Source organism: Triticum urartu, chromosome 5 (genome assembly GCF_003073215.2).
Source record: "Triticum urartu cultivar G1812 chromosome 5, Tu2.1, whole genome shotgun sequence".
NCBI lineage: Eukaryota > Viridiplantae > Streptophyta > Magnoliopsida > Poales > Poaceae > Triticum > Triticum urartu.
The window spans coordinates 622,266,249-622,280,129 of NC_053026.1; positions in this window are offsets into that span (position 1 = coordinate 622,266,249).

Here is a 13,881-nt window from a genome sequence, read left to right on the forward strand (position 1 = left end):
GCTTACGGATTGGAGGGATCAGATTTTCCGATTCATGGATTGGTGCAGCTATTCGCTTGTTCTGACTGTCATATTGCGCTTGATAATGAGACAAGTCTGCTTCCTCAGCCAACTGACAAGCTAGTGGACGTACCTCCCGGTTTATTGCTCGCAGATCCGCTTCACCAAATTCTGACCCGTCTTCCTTCAAGCCGGGATAGCCCTGAGCCGCTTCAATAGGATCAAAATCCGGCACCCAGGCTTTTGCCCGGATTAAGGCATTGATTGCACCGGTTCGAGCAGCAGATTTCTTCAGCTCTTCAACCCGGGCAGGAAGCATTGACAGTTTCATCAGAGTATCTTGAATCAAAGTGGGCGCCGGTTTATTATGAGACGCGGTACAGATGATCCGCTGGGCACCAGTATACAATTGTTCAACCAATGTATAGACGGCTTTCAATTTCTTCCACACATCTGACCCCAAGTGACCAATGCGTGTCCCTGAAATACCAAGGGTTAATAAACCGGCAACTCTGTAAGAAGGCAGAGCCAATTCAGAAGGCAAGGTGGCTTACCAAAGATAGCAGTGGTCATGGCATGAACGTGCCGCTTTATGCTGGTCAGTTCATCCGTCACTGGTTTTAGTGCAGCCTCGCCATCCTTCGCTCGTTTGATCAAAGCGGACTTTTCAGTGGCCCAATCCGCCCGTTTCTTCTTGAAGTTCTCCTTAAGTTGTTCCATGGCGCTTAAAGCACTGGCCAATTCCTCTTTTGCTTTGGAGGTTTCAGCCTATTGGGTTTTCAGGTTTTCTTGAAGATCGATGACTTGGTTTTCTTTCGTCTTCAGCTCCGCCTGCATGCATACAGATATATGTTTCAACAAATCGGTAGAAGGATTCAAGTACCAACCACATAACAAGTTATGCGCTTAGCACTTGGGGGCTAATGCATATTCGATCTTCATCTTTCAATTGTTTACAAAGTCCCAAGATCAATACAAGTATTCAACTTGGCACTTGGGGGCTAATGGCTATTTGATCATATATATTCTGATGCGGCAGTTTTCAATTACTTAAAGTACCGGTTTAACTACGCTAAGTTGAACCGGCCCTTGGGGGCTACATCAGCAAATTTCAAAGCATCAAGATTTATATTATTAAGTCCCGGTTTGAAAGAATATTTCAAACCGGCCCTTGGGGGCTAGGAGAGTCAGCAAGAATGGAAGCATACAAGCAGGAAGGAGCATATGGAAGTTACCTCATATTTATCTTTCATCATATTAACCAGACCGGCTTCATAGTCATGGCTGGTATACAGCCGGTTCAGATAGCCGGAATGGATATCTTGAGCGTTCAGAGCAGCGTAAGTCGTCAGATCAGCGTTCCACTTGCCTTTGCCAAAGGCAGCAAATTCTTCCTTCGCAGAATGTTTGGATAAAGCGACAGGATTGCTTGGCTCAGTATGGCCAGTGCCAGTAATGACAACCTCATCATCCTTGGTACCGCCGGTTTGCACTGGAGCTGTTGGCTTGTTAGTAGGTTTTGCTGGACCGGTGGAGCTTTCAATCCGGATGGAGCCTGTGGGCTGATGGATAGGACCTGAGGTATCAGTAGGTCTCTCTTCAGCAATAAGATCATCATCTTGCTGCGGTGGATCGTTGGGAATATCCTCAGGAATAGCCGCTTCAACATTGGGTGTCTTGTCTGCTTCAAGAACGACATCTTCTTCGGCCGCTTTGTCCAGGCGGGCCTTCTTGCTTGGCCTAGGTTTGGCCCTGAGAAGAATAACAAAATCAAATACAGCATATGTTCTGAGGCAATGTACTGCAAACATCACAATAAGTATAGCTTACCCAAGCACCGTTTTGAGCGGTGGGAGCTGAGTAGCCGATGACTCGCCAGAAGATGAGTGGGAAGTAACCTGGTAATCGGAGTCAGACGGATTAAGAGGTTGACGAAAGCAGCCCGCTTTAGGACAAGCACTGACAAGCAAATTAGAGACCTCTGAATGGCGTTTCCGAACCAGACTGTTCGGTAAACCGGCGGAGGTAACTACCTGGCCGCTGTGCCGGGTGGTGGGACAAGCTTCGTGTTGTTGGGTCTTCATAAGAAGTTTAGGATCCAAATAAGCAAGATGATGAGAAAATTTAACTTTCCGGTTTGCCTGACGGATTTTTTGTGAAGGCAAAGTTTCTGAATCGGAAGAGAGAATAATTACCTCTGCAACATCTGCGTGGCTAGCTTCGGCATCATCCTGACAAATATCATCATCAATAAGACGCATGAAAAATAAACCAAGTGAGTCAAGCTCTACCTCAAAGTCCGGATTATCCACCTCATCATCAGGAGCCGGATTAGAAGATGCAGTGGTTCTTTTCCTGTGGGCAGTCTTCTTCACAGCCTTAGTCTTTTGTCGGGTTGCTCTTTCCAGTTTGTCTGGTTTTTCTGGTTTCTCCTGCGGCAGTTTTTTGCTCCAAAACGGATCATCGGCCTGATTATGCAGACACTGATATTAAAAACAATGACCAGATATATCAATAACAGATTCAGCAAAGAGAAAAAACAAAGTCTTACAGCTGGCGGTTTGTTGGTGGCACAGAAGGGAAGCAGGCCGGTTCTAGCGCAGACGTGTTCCGGTTCATTCAGTATCTTATGCACAGCCTCTGTGATTTCTTCACCGGAGAGCTGGAGTTTTGAATGTCGCAGTGGGTCATCAACACTGTCAGTATACTCGCACATCAAACCGGAGCGCTGACTAAGGGGCAGTATGCTCCATGATATCCAACAGCGAGCGAGATCAACCCCTGTTAAACTGTTGGCCATAAAGGCTCTGAGCTTTGACAGCTGGGGAGCATATTTGCTTCTCTCCTGGGCAGTCAATCTTTGAGGAAAAGGGTGTGTATTGCTGAGCCGCTCCGGACGAAAGCCAGGCAAGGGATTCTCACCAGCAGGGGAGGTGTCTTTGCAGTAGAACCATGTCTGATTCCATTCTTTGGGGTGGCTATGCAGTTTGGCGTGAGGGTATGTGACCTCTTTCCTTTTCTGAATCGCCACGCCACCCAACTCCGTATTGGAGCCGTCAGTAAACTCAGTACGACGGTTTAGATGGAAAAGATCTCTGAACAATTCCACTGTGGGCTCCTCTTGAAAGAACGCTTCACAGAGCACTTGGAAGTGACACATATTTGTAACAGAGTTGGGGCCACTATCTTGTGGATGGAGCTGGAAATCGGCTAAAACATCCCGGTAAAATTTAGAACCGGGCGGCTTAAAGCCCCGGGCTAAGTGATCTACGAAAACAACAACCTCTCCTTCTTGAGGTGTGGGAGGGCATTCTTTGCCAGGAGCCCTCCAATGGAAGGTATCTTTGCTGCCTAAAGCGCCAATCAGGACTAAATCGTCCAGTTCAGCCTCTGTGACGCGAGAAGGAACCCAATTGCACTCATACACTTGCTTGTCCATGATGGAATCTACAACGTAGAAGATCCCGGTTCAAAAATGCATTGATTAAAGTGCACTGGTATGTACAATGTTAAACCGGAGACAGCTCTATCTAAACCGGAGTTTTATGAAGCAACAGCAGCAGGCGGTTCAACAAGGGGACTAATGGTATATACCGGTTTGGCAATTTTTCTATAAAGTTAAACCGCCGGATTTAAGCATTGAAACAGTTAAGACTGCAGATAGATAAGTGTACAGAAACAGATTTCTCTACAGCAACGGATCTGAAGCAAGTTCAGAAAAGAAGGAAAATATTCAAGGTTCAAAAAAGAACAGTGCCGAATCAATGGGCAGAGATACAGGTAGAGCTACGGTCTTGAGGCATATGAGTAAAGGCGGATGCTAAGAACTACCACTACACAGAGCACAGGTTCACAGGTTCATCTAGGATCTATCATGTGAGTACGAAGCAGACGATGAACTCTGAAGAACTTGGAAACCCTAGAACGGATCTACGGAGGAAAGGTGAAGAACTCACCGGAGCCGAGGAAGAAACAGAAGGTCGCCGCGATGCTCTGGTACAGTCAGGGTGATGCAGCGGCCAAGGTTGGAGCAGAGGTCGTCGACGGCGGCGGAGCTCCGAAGCTGGACGACGCGAGGAAGATGAAGCAGAAGGGCATGAATGGGAAAAAGAAATGACCCTTCGGTCCTATTTATAAGGAAAGGGACAGGAGTCAGGCGCGAAAATCAAGGGACCGTGGGTTTGGAAATGAAGCTGTCGCCTAAATTGTCGGAGACCTATTAAACAAAAAACAAAAAGGGGGTATCATGGATAAGGTTCTTTACAACAGGTGATGTCACGCCGGTTTACAACAACCAGAGAAGATGACATCACGGCGGTTCAACAAATTACAAGAAGATGTTGAAGGTGAAGATTTTTTGCTAAGGATTGACATGAACCTGTTCAAATCAATATGGGGCCTAATGATGGGGATATTACTACTGGGCGTAAACCGGCCTATATGGGCCGGGTTAACTTCATCAATAGTTAATTATGTTAAAGCCCAAGAAGGCAGATGAGAGCTCAAGTCCCATGGTCGGTTTAAGGCCTGTAGCCGTAAACCGGCGTTGGTATGTAACTTGTATTGTAAGTTAGGAATAAGTAGAGACCAAACCGGACACATCTATGAGCCGGTATTGGGAATCTGTGAACTGACGGGCGTCACCCGTGTATATAAGGGGACGACCCGGCAGCGGTTTAGAGAACAGACAACAACTCGAGACATAGGCGAAGCTTGTTTGCTCCCTAGTCATCGAAACCCCATCAATTCCATCACAACTAGACGTAGGCTTTTACCTTCATCGAAGGGGCCGAACTAGTATAAACTCTCTTGCGTCCTTGTGTCCGCTTTAACCCCTTCAAGCTAACCCGTCGCGATGGCTCCACGACTAAGTCCTTTCTATAGGACATCTGCCGTGACAAAACCACGACAGGTACGATGAGTTCTACAACATGGCATTGAAGCAAGAGGCTGCTCAACTGAAGTGTGATGCTTCCAAGAAGCGAGTCAGAGATGCTACTCCTTCTTCCTCTACTCAAGTGGCCAAGCAGCAGAAGTATTGGCTTCCTCCTCCTCCGTTCCGTCAGCCGTATCAGAAGAGCAAAGGTGGCAGTGGATCTTCCCACCCACCCAACCCTGGCTTTCAGAACAAGACTTCGTCTCAAGGTCCAAGATCGAGTGCTCCGTATCACCGTCCGCTTTCAGAGGTCACGTGCAACAAGTGCCAACAGAAGGGTCACTATGCCAAAAAATGCTTCAACCAGAGGCGTCTCCCTCCTCCTCCTCCTGTGAGATCGGCAAGTACAGCTATGGTCAAGCATAACCCCAAGTCTACTAAGGTCAACTTGCTGAACGCAGCTCAGGCAGAGGACTCGCCAGATGTGATTATGGGTAACCTTCCTATTAATGGCATTCCCGCAAGATTTCTTTTTGATACTGGTGCATCTTTATCATTTTTATCGAAGCCTTTTGCATCCATGCATGATGTGCATATTATTGATTTGCCTAAGCCGATAGCGGTTTCTTCTCCAGGTTTGTTCATGAACACCAAAATGTTGGCTCCGGATGTTACTATAACACTGGGCAATTACAAGTTTCTGGCTTCTCCAATGGTCCTTGGTAACTCGGATATTGATCTTATTCGATTGGCTTTCTAAGCACAAGGCGCATCTTGATTGTGCAGCCAGGCAGATTCAATTGATGCAATCGTCTGAGGATGTAATTGTCTTTGCCGCTCGTGATGATACAATCCGTCTGTTTTCTCTCAATGAGAAGGGTGAACTGGATGCCATCTCGCAAATTCCAGTCGTTTGCGAATATCAAGACGTCTTTCCAGAAGAGCTTCCAGGAATGCCTTCGCACCGGCCAGTTGAATTCGTCATCGATCTTGAGCCTGGCACGGAACCTGTTTGTAAGCGTCCTTACAAGCTCGGAGCTGAAGAGTTGAAGGAGCTGAAGAAGCAACTCGATATTCAAGAGCGAATGGGTCTCATTTGACCTAGTTCCTCTCCGTGGGGTTGTGGAGTACTCTTTGTGAAGAAGAAGGATGGAACGGACCGACTTTGTGTTGACTACCGTCCATTGAACAAGAAGACTATCAAGAACAAATACCCACTTCCCAACATCAACGAGTTGTTCGAACAACTCAAAGGTGCCCAAGTATTCTCCAAGATTGATCTCTGTATGGGTTATCACCAGATTCGAATCCGTGAGCAAGATATTCCCAAGACGGCTTTCAGGACAAGCTATGGTTCATATGAATACACTGTCATGTCTTTTGGCCTCGTCAACGCTCCTCCGACTTTCTCTCGCATGATGAACTTCATCTTCAACGCCTACACCAATGAATTTGTTTTGGTCTATCTCGAGACATTCTGGTCTTTTCGAAGAACAAGGAAGATCATGCCAAGCACTTGCGTTTGGTGCTTGATAAGCTCAGGGAACACCAGTTCTACGCCAAGTTCTCAAAGTGCGAATTTTGGCTCGATGAGGTTCTATATCTTGGGCATATCATCTCTGCCAAGGGCATTGCGGTGAATCCTGAGAAGGTGTCTGCAATTGTGAATTGGGAACCACCTCAGAACGTGAAGCAACTCCGTAGCTTCCTCGGTCTCGCAAGCTACTGTCGAAGGTTCGTTGAGAACTTTTCTAAGATCGCGAAGCCTCTCTCAAATCTTCTCCATAAGCACGTCAAGTACGTTTGGTGTCCGGAGTGTGTCATTGCTTTCAACACTTTGAAAGAGAAATTGATCACTGCTCCAGTTCTGACTCCTCCTGATGAATCCAAACCGTTCGAGGTCTTCTGCGATGCCTCTCTTCAAGGTCTTGGTGCAGTGTTGATGCAAGAGAAGAAAGTTGTGGCTTATACCTCTCGCCAGTTCAAGCCCAACGAGAAGAACTACCCCACTCATGACCTCGAGTTGGCGGCAGTTGTGCATGCTCTTTTGACTTGGAGACATCTCTTATTGGGAAGAAAAGTGGACATCTTCACTGACCACAAGAGTCTCAAGTACATCTTCACTCAGCCTAATCTCAATCTCAGGCAGACTCGATGGGTCGAAATGATTCAAGAGTATAATCCGAGTATCGAGTATACTCCAGGCAAGGCCAATGTGATTGCTGACGCTTTGAGCAGGAAAGCGTACTGCAATAGTCTGATTCTCAAGCCTTATCAACCCGAGCTTTGTGAAGCTTTCCTCAAACTTAATCTGCAAGTTGTTCCTCAAGGTTTCCTCGCCAACCTTCAAGTCTCTCCTACCTTGGAAGACCAGATTCGCGAGGCTCAACTTCTTGATGCTTTGATGAAGAAGGTGAAGATTGGGATTGCCAAGAGCCAACCCAAGTACAAGTGTTACCGCCTTGATGACAAGGATACTCTCTTCTTCGAGGATCATATTGTTGTGCCCAAGGGTGATCTTCGTAAGGTTATCATGAACGAGGCTCACAATTCACTCCTCTCCATCCACCCTGGGAGCACGAAGATGTATCAGGGCCTCAAGCAGGCTTATTGGTGGACTCGAATGAAGCGCGAGATTGCTCAGTTCGTGAATGAGTGTGATGTCTATAGAAGAGTGAAGGCAGAACACCAAAGGTCAGCTGGTCTCCTCCAACCTCTTGCCATTCCAGAATGGAAGTTTGACCACATTGAGATGGACTTCGTGACTGGGTTTCCAAAGTCCAAGCGTGGCAATGATGCTATATTCGTTGTCATCGACAAACTGACTAAAGTGGCTCACTTTCTGCCTATCAAAGAGTCTATCACTGCAGCTCAATTGGCGGAGCGATATACCTCTCGAATTTTCTCTCTGCATGGTATTCCACAGGTGATCTCTTCAGACTGTGGCAGCATCTTTACCTCCAAGTTTTGGGATTCTTTTCAGAAGGCCATGGGCACCAACATCCGCTTCAGCACAGCTTTCCATCCTTAAACTAGCGGTCAAGTCGAGCGTGTCAACCAGATTCTTGAAGATATGCTCAGGGCTTGTGTGATCTCCTTCGGCATGAAGTGGGAGGATTGTCTTCCATATGCTGAATTCTCCTACAACAACAGTTTTCAAGCAAGTTCGGGCAAGGCCCCATTCGAAATTATGTATGGCAGGAAGTGCCGTACCCCTCTCAACTGGTCTAAAACCGGTGAACGTCAACTTCTGGGAAATGACTTAATCACAGAGGCAGAGGAAATGTGCAAAGTCATTCGAGATAACCTCAAAGAAGCGCAATCGCGCCAGAAGAGCTACTATGATAGTAAGCACCGTGATTTGGCTTTCGAGATCAGAGATCATGTTTACCTCCGCGTCTCTCCAATGAAAGGTACTCGTCGCTTCGGTATCAAAGGGAAGCTTGCCCCTAGATACGTGGGACCTTTCAAGATCGACAGCAAGAGAGGCGATCTCGCCTATCAACTCGAGCTTCCTTCAAACTTTGCAAATGTGCACGACGTGTTTCATGTCTCTCAGCTCCGCACGTGCTTCAAGACTCCTGAACGCACTGTCAACTTCAAAGACATTGATCTCCAAGAAGATCTCTCTTATCGTGAGCACCCTGTGGCTATTCTTGAAGAGACTGAACGCAAGACTCGCAATAAGTCAATCAAATTCCTCAAAGTCAAGTGGTCACACCATTCCGACCGTGAAGCCACCTGGGAACGCGAGGATCACCTCCGTTTTGAGTACCCGGAGTTCTTCCAGTCCTAGATCTCGGGACGAGATCCTTTCGTAGTGGTGGAGTGTTGTAACACCCCGGATATGATTTACCTAATATGTAATCCAACTCTTGCCGTTTCCGGCGTTAAGTTATTTTTTTCCTCGGGTTCGGGTTTTTGTCTCAGTGTGTTGTTGTTGTTGTTGTCATGCATCTCATATCATGTCAACATGTGCATTGCATTTGCATACGTGTTCGTCTCATGCATCCGAGCATTTCCCCGTTGTCCGTTTTGCATTCCGGCGCTCCGTTCTCCTCTAGTGGTCATTTCTAACTTTCTTTCGTGTGTGGGGATTAAACATTTACGGATTGGACCGAGACTTTCCAAGTGGCCTTGGTTTACTACCGGTAGACCGCCTGTCAAGTTTCGTACCATTTGGACTTCGTTTGATGCTCCAACGGTTAACCGAGGGACCGAAAAGGCCTCGTGTGTGTTGCAGCCCAACACCCTTCCAATTTGGCCCAAAACCCACCAAAACCCTCTCCATCATCTAGAGCATTCGATCATGATCGCGTGGCCGCAAACCGCACCTTATTTGGACTCTCCTAGCTTCCCCTATGCCTATAAATACACCCCCCTCCAAAATTCTCGTTTCCCCTCTCCTGAAAACCCTAGATCCACTCCATCCGCCGCCGCCGGACGAATTTCCGCAGGTCGGACGTGTCCGGTCCGCCCGCCGCCGCCACGTGTCATCGCCCGCCGCCCGCGCGCCCACATCGCCGTGCCGGCCCTCCGGGGCCCATGCGGGGCCCTCCCGGCCCAGTGCCGCGCCGCCCGCGCCCGCCTTCGTCTCCACCGCCTCCGACGACGCGCCGCCGCCATCCTCCACTCCGGCACCACGCCGTCGCGGTCCGCCTCGCCGCCCGCCGCCACCTCGTCGCCTCGGCCTCCACGCGCCACCACCGCCTCGTCCTCGCGCCGCCACGCCGCCCGGAGGCCCGGCGCCCGTTTCCGCCGCTCCGGCAAGCCCCGAGCCGGCCAGCCTCCTCTTCCTCCCTCCACTCCGGCCGCCGCACGCCCATCGACGCCGGCAAGACTCCGGCGAGCTCGGAGCCGACCTCGGGGCACGTGCGAACCCTAGATCTGGGTTGACCTCCTCCCCTCTCTTCGTATTATTTTGCATACTTTGACCGGCTATATCTCCGCATCCGTATCTCCGTTTTGGGCGTGTAGCATATCAAAATGTTCGTCCCAGAGAGTACATCATTTCATCTCATTGCATCATTTTCATTTGAGTTCATCTTGATGCCCGAAATGCTGTTGGAAGAGTGCTATTTGAGATAATTGCCAGACCTGCTGCTCCAAATAGCTATTTGTTATTTTTGCCATGATTATTGTGTGCATGATATGCCCATGAGCTCTACATGTGTTTTGTCATATGCTTTGCCATCTTTCTAGAGGTGCCATCCATGTATTTTTGTGATGTGTGTGGTGACTAGCACAAGCTTGCAAAGTGGTGCATTCGCTAATGCTGATTTCAGGGACTTAGCCATTCCACTAAGTCCTTGATCTGTTTTTATCAATATGCCATATGTTCATGTTGTTTCCTAGTGATCCATGCCTCTTTTGAGGATGATCAGTAAGGATGTTTTGTCAATTTTGTAGTGCTCTATCCATCCATGCCTTTGTTTGCAATTATGGAGCACCCTAGCTTGAGTCAATCGAGCTCTACTTTTGCTATTTCGTGAATCTGGGCAGATTGTCTACTTGTTAGCGATTTTGCCGAGGATGTTGTAGTTGATCCGTGCATGCTATGTTGTTGTTCTTACCATGTCTAGCTTGTATAATGTGTATTCTTGATGGGTGTATTCTTAGTTTGTCATGCCTTGCTCTGTAGTGAGTGCATCGAGCTCGTAAACATGCCTACTTGATATCTGATTTGCATGCTCCAGTTTTTCACTAAGTCTGTGATCTGATTATGTTTTTGCCATGTTCACATGCTTCAATTGTATTTTCTGATTCTTTTTGGCTCAAGGTCATTAAGGGACTTTTGTTAAGCTCTTTGAGTAGCTCCATGCCATGCCTTGCTTTGCCATGTTAAGTTCCTGTAGCATCTAGTTTTCATGCTCCAAAGTGTGCTACCTGATCTGAAATTCCAGACAAGTGTTAATTTCACTAAGTCTGAAACCTGTTTACCAATTGCACTTTTGTCATGCTTGTTTGAACCTGTTAATGGATGAATTGGCCGTAGCTCAGTGTTCATCTTTTGTTAAGCATTATAAATGGATCCCTGCCATGTATTTTGTTGTCATGCTTGGGTGCTGTAGCATGTTCATATTGTTGCATTTAGATGGCTACTTGCTGTTTATCGCAGACTGTTGCCATATTTGAGTTGCTTGCCATTTCCAAGCCGTGTCTCCGATTCCGGTGATCTTTATATGGATTTCAACCGAAATCACCTCACCTTTCCAGCGGCACACTTGGATTTCCAAGTTGAGGACAGGTTCATTCATTCCTTGTCAAATCTTGCATATGCATCACATATCGCATCCCGCATAGCATACCATGTTTGCATCATGTTGTTTGAGCTGTGCACGTGGTTGATTGTTTCCTTTTTTGCTTGTTTGTCTTGTTTGGGTAGAGCCAGGAGATGAGTCCGTTAACGAGGAGCCCGTTGAGTTTGCTTTCGAGGATCCAGTCAACTCTGACAACTTTGCAGGCAAGATGATCATACCCTCGAAATCACCTCTATCTTTGCTTTGCTAGATGCTCGCTCTTTTGCTATGCCTATGCTACGATGCCTACCACTTGCTTATCATGCCTCCCAAATTGCCATGTCAAACCTCTAACCCACCATGTCCTAGCAAACCGTTGATTGGCTAAGTTACCGCTTTGCTCAGCCCCTCTTATAGGGTTGCTAGTTGCAGGTGAAGATTGGACACTGTTCCTTGTTGGAACATTATTTACTTGTTGGGATATCATTATATTATCTTGTTATCTTAATGCATCTATATACTTGGTAAAGGGTGGAAGGCTCGGCTTCTCGCCTAGTGTTTTGTTCCACTCTTGCCGCCCTAGTTTCTGTCATATCGGTGTTATGTTCCCGGATTTTGCGTTCCTTACGCGGTTGGGTGATAATGGGAACCCCTTGACAGTTCGCCTTGAATAAAGCTCTTCCAACAATGCCCAACATTGGTTTTACCATTTGCCACCTAGCCTTTTCCCTTGGGTTTCGCGGACTCAAGGGTCATCTTATTTTACCCCCCCCCCCGGGCCAGTGCTCCTCTGAGTGTTGGTCCAACCGAGCGATGTCCGGGGCTACCAGGGGCAACTCTGGGCTGGCCTACCCGACGTCTTGCTCATCCGGTGTGCCCTAAGAACGAGATATGTGCATCTCCTATCGGGATTTGTCGGCACATCTGGGTGGTGTTGCTGGATTTGTTTTAACTTGTCAAAATGCCTTGTAGAATCGGGATGCCGAGTCTGATCGGAATGTCTTGGGAGAAGGTATATCCTTCGTTGACCGTGAGAGCTTGTCATGGGCTAAGTTGGGACTCCCCTGCAGGGATTTGAACTTTCGAAAGTCATGCCCGCGGTTATGGGCAGATGGGAATTTGCTAATGTCCGGTTGTAGATATCTTGAACCTTAACTTAATTAAAATGAATCAACCATGTGTGTTACCGTGATGGTCTCTTCTCGGCGGAGTCCGGGAAGCGAACACGGTGTTGGAGTAATGCTTGCTGCAGGTTGTTCTCTAGTTATTCCTTCGCGCTTTGCCTTCTCTTCTCGCTCTCTTTTGCGAACAGGTTAGCCACCATATATGCTAGTCGCTTGCTGCAGCTCCAAATAATTACCTTGCCTTACCTATAAGCTTAAATAGTCTTGATCGCGAGGGTGCGAGATTGCTGAGTCCCTGTGGCTCACAGATTACTTCCAAACCAGATGCAGGGCCAGACGACTCTGTTCTAGATGATGCGCTTGAGCTCAAGTGGGAGTTCGATGAAGCTTCCCATTGTTACTATGTGTCTTTCCCTGATGATCAGTAGTGGTGCCCAGTTGGGGCGATCGGGACCGTGTCGCATGTTGGGTTGATCTTTTATTTTGGCACCGTAGTCGGGCCATGAGTGATCGAATGATGAAATGCTATTTATGTACTTTGTTTGACGTGGCGAGTGTAAGCCAACTATGTACCTTCCCTTTTATTATCTATATTACATGGGATGTTGTGAAGATTGCCTTACTTGCGACATTGCTTTCAATGCGGTTATGCCTCTAAGTCGTGATTCGACATGTAGGAGATATAGCCGCATCGAGGGCGTTACAAAAACGATCTCCAAGACGCCAATACCAAGCTGAGCGTGGAAATAAAAGACGTTCGAGCCCAGCTTGCCGACTCCGAGAAGGAGAATAAGCGGCTTCGACGCGGCATTTTCAGTAAGTGCTTGAACGAATCCTTTGGAAGGAGTTCGGCGAAGAAGTCGACTAACAGCGTTATGTCTGTAGGTATGCTAACGGGTCGTCCCGCGGAGGAAATGCCCGGGTCTGCGGGTGATCTTCTATCCGAGCTCTCACAACTGCACGAACAAGTTCGGCAGGTGATGCAACGTATTGCCCAGGCCTTATGGCCCTCCGTCTCCTTGCCGAAAGGCATTGCAGAGCTTACAGAGAAGCTCAAAGGAGCACGACGGCGCTTCCGATTATGGAAGATATCGGCCTGCCGTCAAAGTGCCAGGGAGGCCTGGGCCATGGTGAAGACGCGATATACCAAGGCTGACCCAAATCACATGGCCGAGGTCGGACCTGTGGGGCCCGACGGGAAAGAGATCCCTGTTAGCTTAGTTTATAGGCAAGTAGAATTAGCCGCAAAGTATTCCCAACAGGATTGTAAGCTAGACCGCCTGTTGGATGGTATAGAAGAGGAATTTAGTCAGTCTGCATGACTATGTAATTAAAGTGACATGTATAATGCCTTCTAGCCGGATTGTAGATCATTTTTCATGGCGGACCTTTTCGCTTCAACCTCGGGACCCGATAGTCCAGAGTGTATCCGAATACCCGCCCAGTTATATAAGAACTGGGGTATGCATGGAGACCAGGCATAGGGGTCATTAGTGCTTGAACAGACAAGTGCCCAACTAGTTATGTTATATTATATGGGTAGTAAGAAACATCTTCCAGGGAGAATAGTTCCGTCAAGGGTTCCTTTCCCTGGGTACGCATGCCCTAAAGTGCATGTCCGGACTGCGATAGGAAACGCAGG